Source organism: Macaca mulatta, chromosome 8, assembly GCF_049350105.2.
Source record: "Macaca mulatta isolate MMU2019108-1 chromosome 8, T2T-MMU8v2.0, whole genome shotgun sequence".
NCBI classification, from domain to species: domain Eukaryota; kingdom Metazoa; phylum Chordata; class Mammalia; order Primates; family Cercopithecidae; genus Macaca; species Macaca mulatta.
Window position 1 is genome coordinate 119,969,116 of NC_133413.1, and position 17,232 is coordinate 119,986,347.

Here is a 17,232-nt window from a genome sequence, read left to right on the forward strand (position 1 = left end):
CTTCCTTAGTTTTGGGTTTCATTTCTTTCTCCTTTTTAACTCGCAACTTCTTCCCAAAACTCATATGTTTCCAAACCGGGACTTATTCCTCATGGCTATTAATACAACACAGCACAACAACTACAAACCTTCCCCATACCTATTTGTTTTCCCCTAGATTTTAGATTGGAATTAGACTAAAGAAAATCCCTCTTTTAACTTCCTAAGACCTGAGAAGGGTGCTAAATAAGCAGCTCACAAGTTGGAGGGGTCAAATGATGCCCAGAAGCCACATGCTCATATAAGAAATCCAAAGTTGAAGGAAAACAAATTCAGTTAAAGTGATTGCAAAGAAATGCTAGCCTTTCTTATCTAGAGCTAGAGTGTAATTTTCTTGTTCTAAGAATACTTAAAATTCAGTTTTCATTGCTTCTATCAAAAATATGAATATTAATCACTATTAATATTATTAATATATAATTAATATAATCAATAATATTAATAATATTCTATTAATAATTAATAGAATTAATATTTAATATCTATATATAATTTACTTATTCAGTAATCTATATCCAGTACCATATTCCAAACCTATCTTATCTTTCCTTTCTCTCTCTGTTTTTCCTTAAGACTTGTTCGCTGAAGTGTGATTGATATGTTATTCCTCCAAGGTAACAGAATGGGGAGGAATTCACATTTGCTGAGTATATACTGTAAGCTAAGCACTAATTTACGTTGTCTAATTTAATTATTACATTTTTCTTAAGAAGTAGTTATTCCTATACACTTTGCTGATGCAAAAAAGGAGACCCATGACTTGTTGACAATTATAAAGCTATTAAATTGTCCAATGGGGATTTGAAGCTAAATACTTATGATTATTTTGTATTCCTATCCACTATAGAGGCTTTCTGGAGGCAATGCTTTCACTCAAAGGAGTAAGTCGAATGGGAGAAATATTAGATGCTACTGCAGGATGTGGGGGGAGTAGATTTGGTCATGTGCTAGGAATACAGTAGGTCTTTTGTGTATTAAACATGCAGTAGTGTTAGATCCCCTTAAATCACACATATGATGACTAATATTTATTGAAAACATATTTTGGAAAATATTATTTATTAAAATTCCTGGGTCTACATCATGAATGCACAAATATTAAAATATTAGCCAACAACTTTTTCTTTTTCTTTTCTTTTTCTTTTTTCTCTGAGACAGAGTCCTGCACTTTGGCCAGGCTGGAGTGCAGTGGCGCAAGCTCGGCTCACTGCAACCTCCACCTCTGGGTTCCAGCAATTCTCCTGTCTCAACCTCTGGGTGACTGGGATTACAGGCTCACGCCACCACACCCAGCTAATTTTTGTATTCTTGATAGAGACAAGGTTTCACCATGTTGACCAGGATGGTCTCGATCTCCTGACCTTGATATACACTTGCCTCAGCCTGTCAAAGTGCTGGGATTACACGTGTGAGCCACTGCGACTGACATGAACAACTTTTATTTGTAACAGACACATTTAGTGAAATGTGATGCACGGTGAATTGAAGCAAGTCATATGCCCTCTCTGAGCTTATAACCCTTATCCAGAAAACAGAAATAGTAAGTACCATCATGGGTCGGGAGTTTGAAGTAAGTGTCAAAGGAAATAATGGAAACAAAAGTGCTTTGTGAGCTGTAACTATGCATACATTATTGTACATGAAAATAAGAAAAGAGCTCATTAGAAACACAGTGAATGAAGTGGAAAAGGAATATTTTATAATTAAAGTAAGCTTTGAACACATAGAGTCATGAAATTTTAGCATAGATAAGAAATGTATAGATTAGTTAATTTCCCCTGTTTTATAAATGAGGAAACAAATGCCCACAGAAAGTGGATTATCTACGATCACCTTACATTCTTAAGAATATTGTTGAAAATTCTAAAATAAGAAAGTGGGGCTGGGGATGTTGGCTCATGTCTGTAATTCCAGCCCTTCGGGAGGTTGAGACGGTTGGATCACCTGAGGTTGGGAGTTCGAGACCAGCCTGACCAACGTGGAGAAACCCCGTCTCTACCAAAAATACAAAAAATTAGCTGGGCATGGTGGCACATGCTTGTAGTCCCTCCCAGCTACTTGGGAGGCTGAGGCAGGAGAATCGGTTGAACCTGGGAGGTGGAGGTTGCAGCGAGCCAAGATCGTGCCACTGCACTCCAGCCTGGTCAACAAGAGTAAAACTCCATCTCAAGAAAAAAAAAAAAAAAGCCTGGCATTTGGCACATGCCTTTCGTCTCAGCTACTCCAGAAGCCAAAGCAGGAGGATCAGTGGAGCCCAGGAAGGTGAGGCTGCAGTGACCTACGATTGTGTCACTGCACTCCAGCATGGGTGACAGAGCTGGACCCTGTCTCAAAATAAAATAAAAAAAGTAGTATCATGAGAACAGGCAGTGTCAGTCAATTAAAATTTATTGAGTGACTATTATATGTGAGGCACAGTTTTAGGACTATAGTGATGAACAAAATAGCATCTTTGCCCTCAAATAAATGATATTCTAACAGAGAGAGTTAGATAAAAGGAGTGGGAGAAAACAAGGTCATTTCAGGCACTAACATTGTTTTAAAGAAGTTAAAATGGGAGATGGAGTTGTTAAGTGGAAGCCTGGAGCTCAGAAATTTCCATGCTGGAGGTAAACATTTCAGTCTTCATCACATAGAAAATTTTACAGCAATGGAAGTTTTAGGTGAATAATTCACTTAAATTAATGTAAGCGATTTTCTTTTGTCCGGTTGCTGTGTAAGCAAGGTGGTTCAAACATGGCCTAGTTTGTTTTCCAAAACTGAAGCCACCTGAAGCCGCTCAGCCATGGCCGAGCAGACCATCACCATAGCAACGGATCTTGTCAGAGGAGAGTGAATCTTTTCCTGTTTTGAGGCTTTAATCATATGTCTGCCATCATAAAATGAAGGTGTTTATGGCCACAATTCTATTCCTTGTGTTAAGGCCAACAAATGTGCCTCAAATCCATTTCAGTGATCGCTGATGAGACGGGACTCGTGGCTTCTCTGGAGGAGCATGCTTTTATTAGTGTGTTATGTGTCCAAATATCCCCAACTTCTGAGCTGAACTTGATAATGGCTTCTTCATATGTCTGTGTTTAAGATATGTGTGCAAACTATCACTCAATTTAGATTTTCTCATCAAAATTATCTAGAGTGTCTATTTTTGCTTATCATGCAATTTTTTTATGGTGTGTTGGAAAATATAACTTCCATAATCTTTATTTAGTGCTGTGGTAGCAATTACTGTAAGTTCTTCTCAGGTTAAAAAAAATCTTTGAATTTAGAGAAGAAATAATGAAGCCAAAGATTATAGACTTTCGGTATTGTCTTCCTCAAGGTATAGTCTATGATCAAAAAGGCCCTGTAATGCCCCGGAACACCTAGGTTTCAAGACAACTTTATGTTCTACCTTTAGAGAATAATTTCTATCAATTGGCACTGGGTTTGCCTTATAGTTCTATTTGATTTTCTAAAGTAAGGAAAAACAAGTACATTGTGGAAAGTTTTAAAATGCAGAAAAGCATAAAGAAGAAAAAATCCTTTGTAATCTCTGACTCAAAGATAAATACTAATAATATGTATCTTTTCCATATAACTTTTTTTCTGGGGTCAGGGAGCAAAGTCTTACTCTGTCACCCAGGCTGGAGGGCGGTGGCCAGTCTCAGCTCACTGCAACCTCTTCCTCCTGGGCTCAAGCAATTCTCCTGCCTCAGCCTCCCGAGTAGTTGGGATTACAGGTGCCCGCCACTATGCCTGGCTAATTTTTGTGTTTTTAGTAGAGACGGGGTTTTACCATGGTGGCCAGGCTAGTCTTGCACTCCTAACCTCGAGTGATCTGCCCACTTTCACCTCCCAAAGGGCTGGGGTTACAGGCGTGAGCCACCGTGCCCAGTCTTTTTCATATAACTTTTAAGTAAAATAGAAAGTTAATGAATATACTATGTTAAATAATATTTTTTGTCACAAGATTATACATTATAGAAAGCATAGAAAATGTAAGATAAAAAATAGAAAATAAAAATTACTTATCACATTCTCTGCAGTAATCATAATTATATTTTTTTCTATATTATTCTATGAATATAAATTTTATATATATGACATATGTATATATTCTAATGACGTACATATATTTTTAAATGTTATTCCCTGTTTTGCAGCTTGATTTTCCCATCAAACATTACATGTAATTATATCTATTAGTGGATATTCTGCTACATTATTTTAACAGCTTCATAATAAAGAGGCCATACTATACAGCTTCTGTCACAATGTAGATACACTTAGACAGTGTCGTGTCTTCATGCAAACGAGTAAGTTCATATCAAATTGAAATGAATGTCTTTAACAAGTTTATGCACAGAAAATCAAGATAATAATGTACCATAAATCAAGGCTATTAAGGCAATTGTTAAGGGAAAACTCAGTAGCAAATTAGTGAGTTTTAAAGTTATGGATATGAAAGGCTTAGGTCAGTCCTCCACCCCCAGTGTTTTGATGATGCATATATGTGTGTAGGGCTGTCATCAGGGCATTATATGGTAGGTCATCTATAGTTATAAAGGTTATGGTAAAGGTATTGAACAATGTTAAAGGAACAATGTATTTTTTTTCACAGTGTGATTATACATATATACATAAAGATAGATATAGAAGATATAAATATTATACGTAAAGATACAGAGAGATGAATGGCAACCCTAAAAGGAAAGCCAGCTGTGGCTTTTCTTTTTTTTTTTTTTTTTTTGTGGGGGTTAGAGTCTCGTGCTGTGGCCCAGGCTGGAAAAGATGTAGCAGCTTGAACTAACTTAGATATATTTCAAGGATGTTTACTAAGATTATTATTATTATTGTTATTATTATTATTATTATTTTTGAGGTGGAGTCTCGCTCTGTCACCCAGGCTGGAGTGCAGTGGCATGATCTTGGCTCACTGCAAGCTCCGCCTCTCGGGTTGACGACATTCTCCTGCCCCGGTCTCCCGAGTAGCTGGGACTACAGGAGCCCGCCACCAGGTCCGGCTAATTCTTTTGTATTTTTAGTAAAGATGGGGTTTCACCGTGTTCGCCAGGATGGTCTCGATCTCCTGACCTCGTGATCCACGTGCCTTGGCCTCACAAAGTGTTGGGATTACAGTAGTGAGCCACCACACCCGGCCTGTGGTTTTTCTTTAACTTGGTATAATCATGTTAAACTTGGTGGCTCTCCTAGCTACCTGGTTCCAAAATGTGCTTCGTGATTTAATTTTTATAATTGTAAAAGTTACCACTGTAGAACATCATCACAAATGATTGAGTTTTATGAGACTAATACTTTCAGTTTACACACTGGTACTGAATATTGAGGACTAGACTGGAGACCAGCAAATCAGGGACCAGTAAACCAGTTCCTACATTTTATCCAATCAGTGTGGCTCTTTAAATGGGTTCATAATGTATTTTACAGTGAGGGTCATAGATCAATACCATGTGCATTAGATAAATTTTGGAGCCTACCCTCCATCAAATCAAATCCTCAATTTCAACACACTTCCCAGGTGATTGTATGGACACCAAATTATTGAAAAGACTGAGAATTAAGGGAATCAATTCAGAAAATTAAGAAAAAAATTTCTTTGAGCTCCTTAGCATTAGGCATTTTGTTTTTTTCTTATTTATATCTCTGTCATTGCCTGGCCCATGGAAAGTAATGGTTATATTTGTTATTGACTGTTTGTTTCAATATTTCTAATGTTTTAATAAGTTCTTGCTGTATTATAACATTTTTCTCCAAAATATCTTGTAAAAACTTTGAAACAATCTCGTAATTTCTGTGATTATTCCTTGCATACAGTAGGCACTTAATGAATGTAGTAGACAGTTAATGAATATTAACTACACGAAAGTGTTAAAAAATATGTGATGAAACTTAATCACTCTTACCTCAGAGCAGTGAGCTACCTCCAATTCCTGGGAGACTGTCTTCTGTCCCTGAAGGACAGGAGTCACATTTAGGAGTCAGAACCTCTGTGTTTTATCTCTGTCAAGAATTCCACATAATCACAGATGAGTTACTAAGCCCCACTGACTTCATTAAGCCCTACTGACTTCAGCTTTGTAATCTGCAAAATAGAGAAAGTTGCAGAGATTCAATGAGATAAAACCCACGAGGATACTTTGAAATTAATGAAGTGCTTTGCAAATCTAAGTTATTATTACTCTTATCCTCTTCATCAAGGTGGTAACCATCACAAACTTTTTCACCTGCCTCAGTTCTTAAGAGAGCTAATCACTGTCTTGGGGTAAGCTTGGGGCAAGAGTACATTACATTTAAGAAATCTGTCAATGTGTGATATCTTTAAGGAATGAGATGGCAAATATGTTGACTCACGTCCACCATTTCACCTCTGTTATCCAAGGCAAACATCAATAGTGAATAATAGTTCTAGTTCTTACGCAATCAAAGGCGGCCTCACAAGCTTTCTCAACACAGCACGACAGGCAATCCCTGAAATGAATTGGCATTGACCCTTCTATGAAACCCTATCTGCCATCTCTGATGAATAAATCTAGAAGTTTGCATGCATTAGATTTGAGTTATTTACATTCATATATATACATATATATATTCTTAAAAATATGAGATTACAGTTGACCCTCAAATGACATGGGTTTGAACTGTACAGGTCCACTTATACGTGTTTTTCTTCTGCCTCTGCCACCCCTGAGACAACAAGACCAATCCCTCCTCCTCCTCCTTCTTAGCCAACTAAGTGTGAAGATGATGAAGATGAAGACCTTTGTAATGATATATATTCCACATAATGAATAGGAAATGTGTTTTCTCTTCTTTATGATTTTACTAATAACATTTTCCTTTCTCTAGCTTACTTCATTGTAAAAATACAGTATATAATACATACTACATACAAAATATGTGTTAATCAACTGTTTATGTTATTTATAAGGCTCCTAACCAACGGTAGGCTATTAGTAGTTAAGTCTAGGGGAGCCAAAGCTTATGCATACATTTTTGACTGCATGGGAGTTGGCACCCCTAACTTCCTAGTTGTTGAAAGATCAACTGTATATTATACGTGTGAAGGATATATGGGATGTGTATATATATGGATGTACATGTTATATGTTAGATGATATAGGCCATAAAATGTGTGTGTGGAGGTGGGTGGGTAGATGTATGTGTAAAATAAAGAGAAACCAAGGGGGTTTCAAGGTCAAATTTTTAAGATAGACTTTAATGTAAAAATTCACAATAAAAGCTTCTCAAAGGATTTTAAAGAACAATATGAAGACTTTGTAGGTCTTCCTGCTGTCAACAAGTGTTACAGTTGCCCTCTCTGATCCAGGCACCAGAACCAGAGTTCCCACTGGGAGACCCAAGATGGAGTCTTATTTATTTGGAACAGCACACAAGCCTAAAATATCTGGATGACTTAGCTTTACAATGAACTGTATGCTATAACTAAATAAGATCCTAGTTTAGTTCCTTTGTGGTAGAAATACCAACAGTTTTTTGGAATGGTGTCTCAGTCATCTCCCTTAGCATCTTAGTCAAGTATTTCATGTCCTGTTGTGGGAACTCAGGGACCCTGAATGAAGGGACCAGCTGAAGCCATGGCAGAAGAACATAATTGTGAAAATTTCATGGACATTTATTAGTTCCCCAAATTAATACTTTTATAATTTCTTATGCCTGTCTTTACTGCAATCTCTGAACATAAATTGTGAAGATTTCATGGACGCTTATCACTTCCCCAATCAATACCCTTGTGATTTCCTATGCCTGTCTTTACTTGAATCTCTTAATCCTGTCATCTTCATAAACTGAGGAGGATGTATGTTGCCTCAGGACCCTGTGATGATTGTGTTAACTGCACGAATTGTTTGTAGAGCATGTGTGTTTGAACAATATGAAATCTGGGCACCTTGAAGAAAGAACAGGATAACAGCAATGTTCAGGGAACAAGGGAGATAACCTGAAACTCTGACTGCCAGTGAGCCAGGCGGAACAGTCATATTTCTCTTCTTTCAAAAGCAAATAGGAGAAATATCACTGATTCTTTTTCTCAGCAAGGAACATCCCTGAGAAAGAGAATGGCCCCTGAGGGTAGGCCTCTGAAATGGCCCCTTTGGGGGCAACTGTCTTTTACGGCAGAAGCCGAAGGGATGAAATAAGCCCCTGTCTCCTGCAGTGCTCCCCAGCTTATTAGGATGAGGAAATTCCCACCTAATAAATTTTGGTCAGACAGGTTGTCTGCTCTCAAACCCTGTCTCCTGATAAGATGTCATCAATGACAATGCGTGCCCAAAACTTCATTAGTAATTTTAATTTCACCCCGTCCTGTGGTCCTGTGATCTCACCCTGCCTCCATTTGCTTTGTGATATTTTATTACCCTGTGAAGCATGTGATCTCTGTGACCCACACCCTATTCGTACACTCCCTCCCCTTTTGAAAATCGCTAATAAAAACTTACTGGTTTTATGGCTCAGGGAGCATCATGGAACCTGCTGACGTATGATGTCTCCCCTGAACACCCAGCTTGAAAATTTCTCTCTTTTGTAGTCTTTCCCTTTATTTCTCAGACCAGCTGATGTTTAGGGAAATAGAAAAGAACCCATGTTAAATATCAGGGGTGGGGGCTCCCCTGATAATGTCCTAAGTGCACTTTTCCATCTAAAAAATGCACTTATAGAGCATCTAGTAATATGCTAGACAGTGCTAGATGCTGGAAACACATCTGATATTTCAAAGTGTAGATTAAGTTCTTTTCCTATGTGCTACCATAGCACTTTATTTTCCACTACCAAAATACATATCACATTATGTTATAATTGCTGGTGGGTTTTTTTGAGTCATTATTATACCTTTATTGGTTAAACCGTGAATTATCAAACTTTTTCTGTAAAGGGTCAGATGGTAAACATTTTAGGATCTGAACACACAGTTTCTGTAACAAATACTCACCTCATCATTGTAGGGTGAAAGTAGCCATAGACAATATGAAAATGAATAGGTGTGACTGTGTTCCAGCAAAACTTTATTTATAAAAACAGGCCATGGGTTGAAATTTTCCCTCCATTGCTTGGCATATGATAAATGCTCAATAGGTTTTTATCATTAGGAAGAGTGATGCATCAGTTTTGTTAAGTGAATAAATGAAAACATAATGAAACATGGCACAATATTCGCTTTCATGAATCTTAGATTCCAGTGGAGATGGAAACAATTACAATATAGTATGAAAAGTCCTGTGATAGACCATGTGCAATGTATTCTGAAAGCCCAGAGAACAGGCATCCTAATTAAACTGGGAGAGAGAATTAGAAGGACTTCCTGGAAGAGGTGGATTCTGAGTTCTATTTTGAAGAAAGAGTAAGAGTTATATGGTGACATGACAGGGAGAAAGGTGTTGTAGGCAGAGGATATAGCACCATGTACAAAGGCAGAGAGGCAGGCGTGGGACCCCATGATACATTTGGAGAGCTGCAAGTAATTTGGTATGGGAATTTTAACTATGGAAGATAGTTTTGCAGTTTAGTTCTTCTATCTGTGTTATAACTTCTTTGTCTATTTTCCTCTGGGGCCTACTCAATTATTCTTTTTCTCTTTATTCTGTCTCTCTTACTGGCTCTTTTACCTTAGCGGATAAACATACTCAAGAGTTTCCTATATTTTAAACTACTGTTTTCATTTATACTATCATTACTACCATCACTACCACTACCACTATCACCTCTGCTTTGACTGTTTCCATTACCTTTGCCTTAACTGTCATTGCTTTGACCACCTTCATCATCACTTAAACCATCACCTCCCCATGACCACTGTACCTCCACCACCTCCACCATGCTCATTACCACTACTTTTATCACCTCCAAGGCCACCCTGCTGCTACCATCTCCACCTATACCACCTCCACCATTACCTCCAACATCAACTCTGCTATCTCCTTTGCCAGCTTTATCACAATCACCACCATTGCCATATCCATAACCTTCCTTTAGTTCTCCATTCCTCTCATCAGTCATTACATCACCTTGTTTCACGACAACCTTCTTGAAAGAGTAGTATCACGTTGCCTTTCCTCGTTTGTTACTCTTATTTGTTGCTTAGCCAACTAAACACTGGTTTCTATTCTCACCACTCAATTGAAATTATTTAAAATAAATTCACTACTTTCCATGATCACAACATTGCCACATTCAGTGAACACTTTTGGACCTTAACTCACTTGATCTCATTGCAGCCTTTGGTTCTGTTTTCTACTTCCTTCTTAAAATGTTCATTTTCCTTTGGTTCCATAATAATAAAACTTCTGGTTACCTTCTAATTTTCTATCCTCTCCTTTTTCAGTCTTTTCTAAGGGCAAACCACAATCCAGTAACCCCTTAAATGTGGTTTTCCCTGGCTGTTTGCTGTTCTCGCAACCTTTAGGTGACTGCAAATGTAACCTCTCATACTCAATTCCTACATCCAGTGAATAAGAGCAGGGCAATTTGATGCAGATGAATAAAAAAAATTGGGGTAAAGAAGTGAAAGTTTGGCAAAGCTGCTGAGGGAAGTAAGAAAGGGAGCTAAGACATTCTGGTCAGGGCATGGAGCCTAGCCTAGTTGAGACTGCAGATGGTAAATGTGTGGTGTCTTGAACCACTCAGTTGTAGATTTTTTTGTCCAGCATCCTAAGAATATGAAAAAAATTAAATATGTGGAAATGTGGCTAGAAAAAAAGGACAGAATATTTAAATGTTTTTCCTTACAGTCTTCACTATGACTATTCCCTTAACCAGGAATCATATAATCAAATAGAGGGCATGGTTATTAAGGGATAGTCACCCCTAACTATTTTGTAGTGAGAACAAAATACTGTTCTTGTTTAGTGTGGTAATCCTTTATTTTACTCATCCATGATTTTAAAATATTTGTAGGTTTTACATTTATTATTTTAAATTAATATGGTATAGAGTTAGATTTGTCTAGATCCCTTAATGTGATCTTTGTAGACTTTCTTGAGATGATTCATTAACAACAACGCCTGCAACGGACAAAATAAATTTGATGTAAACATTTGGAGCTATATCTGCCCTTTCAATAAGAGGTCTCCTATATTTTCAGGATTGGGTCTAAACCAGTTTATTTTTAAACCAGAATCTTTGATCATACATGGAGAAACATGAGGCTGTATTCATATGGGTTATTTGGCATTCTATGTCACCTTGCATTTTCTGCTGCAGATTCTTGGATGTAGCACTTGAAATTATTTGAAGTCAGAGAAATTTATATTTTGAATAAAATCCAGACATTTTAACATGGTTTTTCATTAGTTTTCTTGTCTGTCTCACCAGGCTCAAATTTCCATTCTTCCTAACCTCACAACATATGCTCCAGCCATATTGAATTACTTCCAAATCCTCAACCACACCACATCTTCTCTCACAAAATGGTGAGAGAACTCATATGAATTCTTCAAGACTTCATCTTCTTCAGGAAGTCCTCCTTGACACCCTGATGTTAATTGTATCATAGGACTTAGTGCATCATATTGTAATAATTCTATCTTTATCACCTGTACTAGACAATAAGATTGTTGGGGACTTTGTTTTTATCCTGGTATACCCAGTGTCTAGCACAAGGCTTGACAATCAAAGACATTCAAACATTGGTATTTGCTTGAGTGAATCAATGAGTGGATGAAATCGCTCTCCAAGTTTCATTATTCTTTTAAAATCATATTATCTGACTTATTTTTCAGTCACGTTTCAGTTTCTGAGGTCCCCGTTGATGATCTGAAACAGGAACTTCCAAAGAGAGAGTGGGTAACTTCCTCTACACTTTTCATATGCAGTTTTCTCTGCTGTGAATGGCCTTTTCTGCCTTCACCATCAGTTCCAGTGTTGCTTCTTGGAAATCTTTCTGATTTCTATTATATCTTCTTAATAATATTTTTAAATAATATACTTATCCCACACATATTTATGCATTTGTATGCCACTCACTTCCAGTTACTGTGAGCTTTTCTGAAGCAGAAACCCTCAGTTTTATATCTTCCAGTGCTAAGCACAGTGCATGGAACTTTGTGTTCTCTCCTCTCAGGCCTTAAGAGTGCCCCTCCAAAGCATGATGGCTCCAAGTTGCCCTGTCCCTATAGAAGGTACCTACAATGATTCAGTGGCTTTATCTGTGACTAGCACAGTGCCTGAAACATCACATAATAAAATCCGAGTAAATGATGTAGTTACAGCAGATGACTTCATATGACGTTTATAGACTACCATTTTGTTTCAAGGTATTGGACTAAACTCACAGTAGAAAATATATACTTTAAGAATGGACCAAACATGGGTAAAACCAATGAAATGTTACCAATAGAGCAAATAGAACCACTCAAATATCCAGCAAAATGTACAGAGTTGGGAATCTGAAATTCCATGGGCTTTACAGGATTTATCTTGTAAAATATGTTCATATACTTTTGAAAGTGTCATTTAAAATGCTATAAAACTTGCAAATTGTCACATTTTTTGAAACCCACTCAGGGGAGATTTATGCATTTGTAAAACCCACATTTTATTAAATGAAAGACTTAAACTTTTCTTGGAAACACTTATGCTATATTATCATCTTCATAGTCAAGTTTTATAGCTTTCCTCATATTTCTCTTCTTCTGCCAATTTTTTTTCAACTTTTATTTTAGATTTGGGGGTGCACGTGCAGGTTTATTGCCTGAGTATATTGCGTGATGCTGAGATTTGTGGTATGATTGATTGTCACCAAGGTACTGAGCAGGGTACCCAAGAGTTAGGTTTTCAACCCTTGCTCCCTTCCATTCCTCCCCCATCTAGTAGTCCCCAGTGTCTATTTTTCCATTTTTATGTCTATGAATACCCAAGGTTTAGCTCCCACTTATAAGTGAGAACATGCTGTATTTGCTTCTTCATTCCTGCATTAATTCACTTATTTCCTCATATTTCTTGCAGCATGGTATTTTATTTGAAAAGTTGAAATTCGTTGAATTTCGGGGAATAAGCTTTAACTAGTACACGGTTCTTTTTAGGTGCCGTGATGTGAAATAATCAAATTAAAACAAATATTGGAATGGAATTTACAGTTATATAATATTCCTGCATCTGTAAGTCAATTTATTTCATCATCTGATCCCCTGAACTAGTTAATGGAATCACTGAAGATAGAAGGCTGTTGTGCTGCATTTTATATTGCCCCTCAGGAGGCAAATTTCTTCTCTTTTCTCCAGTAAATTTTATTATATTTTCCTTCATATATTATTAAATATTTTAAGGGGAAATTAAACATGACATTAAAAATATATTTTACTTGAAGTTATTAAATATGAGAGACTACCAGTAATGTCCATAGTAAGGTACAATGCCTGGTACCTAGGCAACACAATAAATTATTGTTGTTTTAAACAATGAATTATTGTAGCTGCACTACAGACATGTCTTCAAATTTTTAGTTCTATAAGCTCTTAGAGACTAATAACCATGTCTTATTAACCTTTGAGTTGCTTGCGTCACCTAGCACAATTCCCTGCATATATGAGATACTAAATTTCTGGATATGAATGAGTAAATTAATAAATTAAAGAGATAATTGGATGGGACAGCATGTACAAAAACAGCTTGTAAATATAAAATGCTGCCCTAATAATAAGAGATTAATATTATATTTACTGTTACGAATAATTTAAAAAATGTTTTTGAAGTTTGATTACATTCAGAAAAATACAATATCGTAAGTGTGAATAAACTCATGTAACCAGCCCCCAAATCAAAGACAAAACATTACCACATCCTAGAAGTCCCACTTATGTCCCTTTCAGTCACTGCTTCTCTCAAACTTAACCACTATTCTGACTTCCAACACTATGGATTCATTTTGCCTGTTTTTGAATTTCATAAAATGGAATCATACAGAATGTTCTTTCTGTGTCTCACTATTTCTGCTCAGTATCAAGTTTGTGCAATCCATTCATGTTTTAGGATGTAGCTATCACTTGTTCATTCTCATTGCTGTATCATATACCTCTCTGTATGAATATACCGAAGTATATTTATCCTTTCTACTACTGAGGGACATTTGGGTTGCTTCCAGTTTCGGGTTATGATGAAAGTACAATGAATATTCTTCTACACGTCTTTTGGTGAACATATGCACATATTTCCATTACAGACATACCTAGAAGGGAGATAGATGATGAGTATAGATATATTTAGATTTAATTAGTATACTGCCAATCTTCCCAAAAATTTATACTTAGTTATATTATCATCGGCAACATATGAGAGTTCAGTTGCTCTTCGTTCTAGACAACACTTGGTTTCATTTTAGCCGTTCTGGCGGGGTATGGTGGTATTATAGTGTATTTTAATTTGCATTCCTATGGTGACTACTGAAAAAGAGCATTTTTGTCTTATTTTGTTTTCACTGGTTGTTGCTTATATGAAGTGCCTAAGATTTTGCACTTTTAGGGAGTGGGTAGATTTATTTCCTTTTTTTTTTTTTTTTGTAAGAGTTCTTTATATATTCTGGATATGACTTCTTTGTCAAGTATAGGTATTACAAATATTTTCTGTGTGAACAATTTTAACCTGCAGTCCATTCAGAGTACAGATACTCCACGTGGGTCAACTACTGGTTGTGTCAAGCTAGTGTACTATAGAATGCTGAGGTGATTTTCAAAAACATCAATGTCAGTGCATCGTTCCTGAACAATTGAATCCAAATCTGGGGGTGGGGACTGGTGCTACATATTGTTCATTATTGGATCCCCAGTGCCTAGTAAGTAATATTCTTGACATTAAAACAGGTATTTAAAATTTAATCTTTAGCTCACAATCCATTCTTTCACCAAACCATATATACTATAATTTGAATATATTCTCTTACATGATTAAACACATTTAATAGAACTTGATAAATAGAGGAAAACAAAAATTTATCTTCAGATATTTGCTCTGTATTCACAATTAAAACAAAATAAATGTTCTAATAGAATGCTCAATAATATCTTCATATAAAATGAAAAAAGTCATTTAAAAATTTTTAAATCTTAATCCTCACAAAACGACATGATTTCAAACATTTTTAAGGGAGATTTTTGAGATTTTGTATTTTAGTGGGAGAGGTTTATTGTTCAAAATCAGCTGGAATATATTGCTCTGGGAGGAGAGTGGGGATGAAATTAAAGGCTGCAGGTTGTGCCTCATGACTAAGAAGAATATGGGGAAAGAACTATCCAACAATGCAAAGACTTGCTCCTTGAGGCTGTGAGCGACCCATTATTAAGGGTAATCACATGGAGTTTGAATTTCCATCTGGATGGAAATTTCAACAGTGGGTCAGATTTTCTGACTTCTAACAGTGTCTTACAGCTTTAAATTCTACACGGTTTTTTTTTTTTTTTTTTTTTTTTTTCAATGTAAGGCGTTTCCTATAGTGCAGACACAATTCTTCCCCTGGAGATGAAATCCTCCTAACCCTACTCCTCTTAATATTCTTGCCATGGATGTAGAGCAAAAATTCACCTTAGGGTTTTAGAAGTCACTCTTTGAAGGAGTATTGCCAAAAGGATACTTTCCTGTCATAGATTTAGCAGAAAGGTTCTTACTAGTCTTCCCTCTTCCTTTTGGATTTATTCTTGCTCTGTATTTTTAGGGACCACTACCTCCCTCAGCTAAATTCAAGATGTTCTGTGAAATGGAAATGTAGCTGAGTACAAGGCAAGATTGACAGTGAGAGTCTTCAGTTTTCCATTTACAAAAGATAATCTCTGCAACATTAAATATAAAAAGCTCTGCCTGATGGTCGAATTATAACCAGTGGGGTGTCTTGTCAACCAATGTGCTGGGAAACGGGTTTATACAGCTAACTCTTTTTGGTAATTATTGCCTTTAAGGGACAGCATCCAATCATATTAAATGAGACTTAGTTCATAATTGTCAGATATTAGTATAATGGATTCAGCTAAAAGGATTTTAGACATTTGGGCTAATTTGGCCCTCTGTTCTAGAAGCTGCACGTGGCATGGAATGAACTTACCCCTTGAAATTGGAGAGAGGATGATGTGAATAACCACATGCCTGCCTTTAGTTACTAACATTTCCTGACACATGTGCCACCCTAGACATTGCTAGCTTTTGTGTGCAGGACTTAGGGCAGGTCAACCTCTAACAAACAAAATGATCTGTGGGAAGTTACTGACTCCAGGGAGTGCTAAATCCAGAGCTTGTCAGGCTGAAAATCCACAATCAAGAGTATTTTCATTTGGTTTCTTAGTTCACATTTCCAAACGTTGTCATTTCCAAGTAAGATTTGTTAGGCAGTTTTTAGTCTTATGTTAGGAAGTGAGCTGTGCCTGAATTCCCACATGGCCTCAACTGTTCAGCATATTGTGTTAGTACAGGATTGTAAAAGTTTTAGTATAAGAAACACGACATTTCTGAGTTCCTTTTTTCTAAATCTCTAATGCAGAGAATGTATATACACAACAGGGAAATTACACCAATTCTACTAGTAACTTAATCAGCATGTCAAGGTTGGGCCACCATTTTCACAGCTTGCTAGGGTTGGCATATTATATATAGAATTAGAAAACATTTAAAGATCTCTTTTAGAATGGCCTCCAGAACATTTTGGGAGATGCCAGGGGAAAAATGATTATTTTGATAAAACAAGTGGTCTTTAAGCACTATAGGCCTTACCTTAAAGACCCTGTGGAGGAGACACATCCCTCACTGGTGAGTATTCATTTTAGATTTCCCCTTGATTATATCTGTATCTGGAAGTCCCTGAGTCTAGGATGCAATTATATTCCACAGCCAATCCCAGTACAGTCATGAACTAACCACAGTTTTTCATCTTTTAAAAAGTACTCATTAGCTTATACAGGCAACACATGAATACATGCTTGTGGAAACTTTTCCAACAACAAAATATTGTTGGAAAACAATATTTGGGATTAAAGAGTTAGTCATCCTTCATTCCTGCCTGTAATCCCATTCCAGATGATTCAACTGTAAAAGTAGCCATTATTTGTAGCAAAATATCTTTTTTCTGATATTTTTAATGCATTTATATTCGTATGTATATGAATGTATACAAATACATAGTTTAATAAATATTAAATAAATCATATAGTATGCCTTTTTTGCTATTTGCACTTTTACTTAAAAATATAAATTAAGTACATTTAA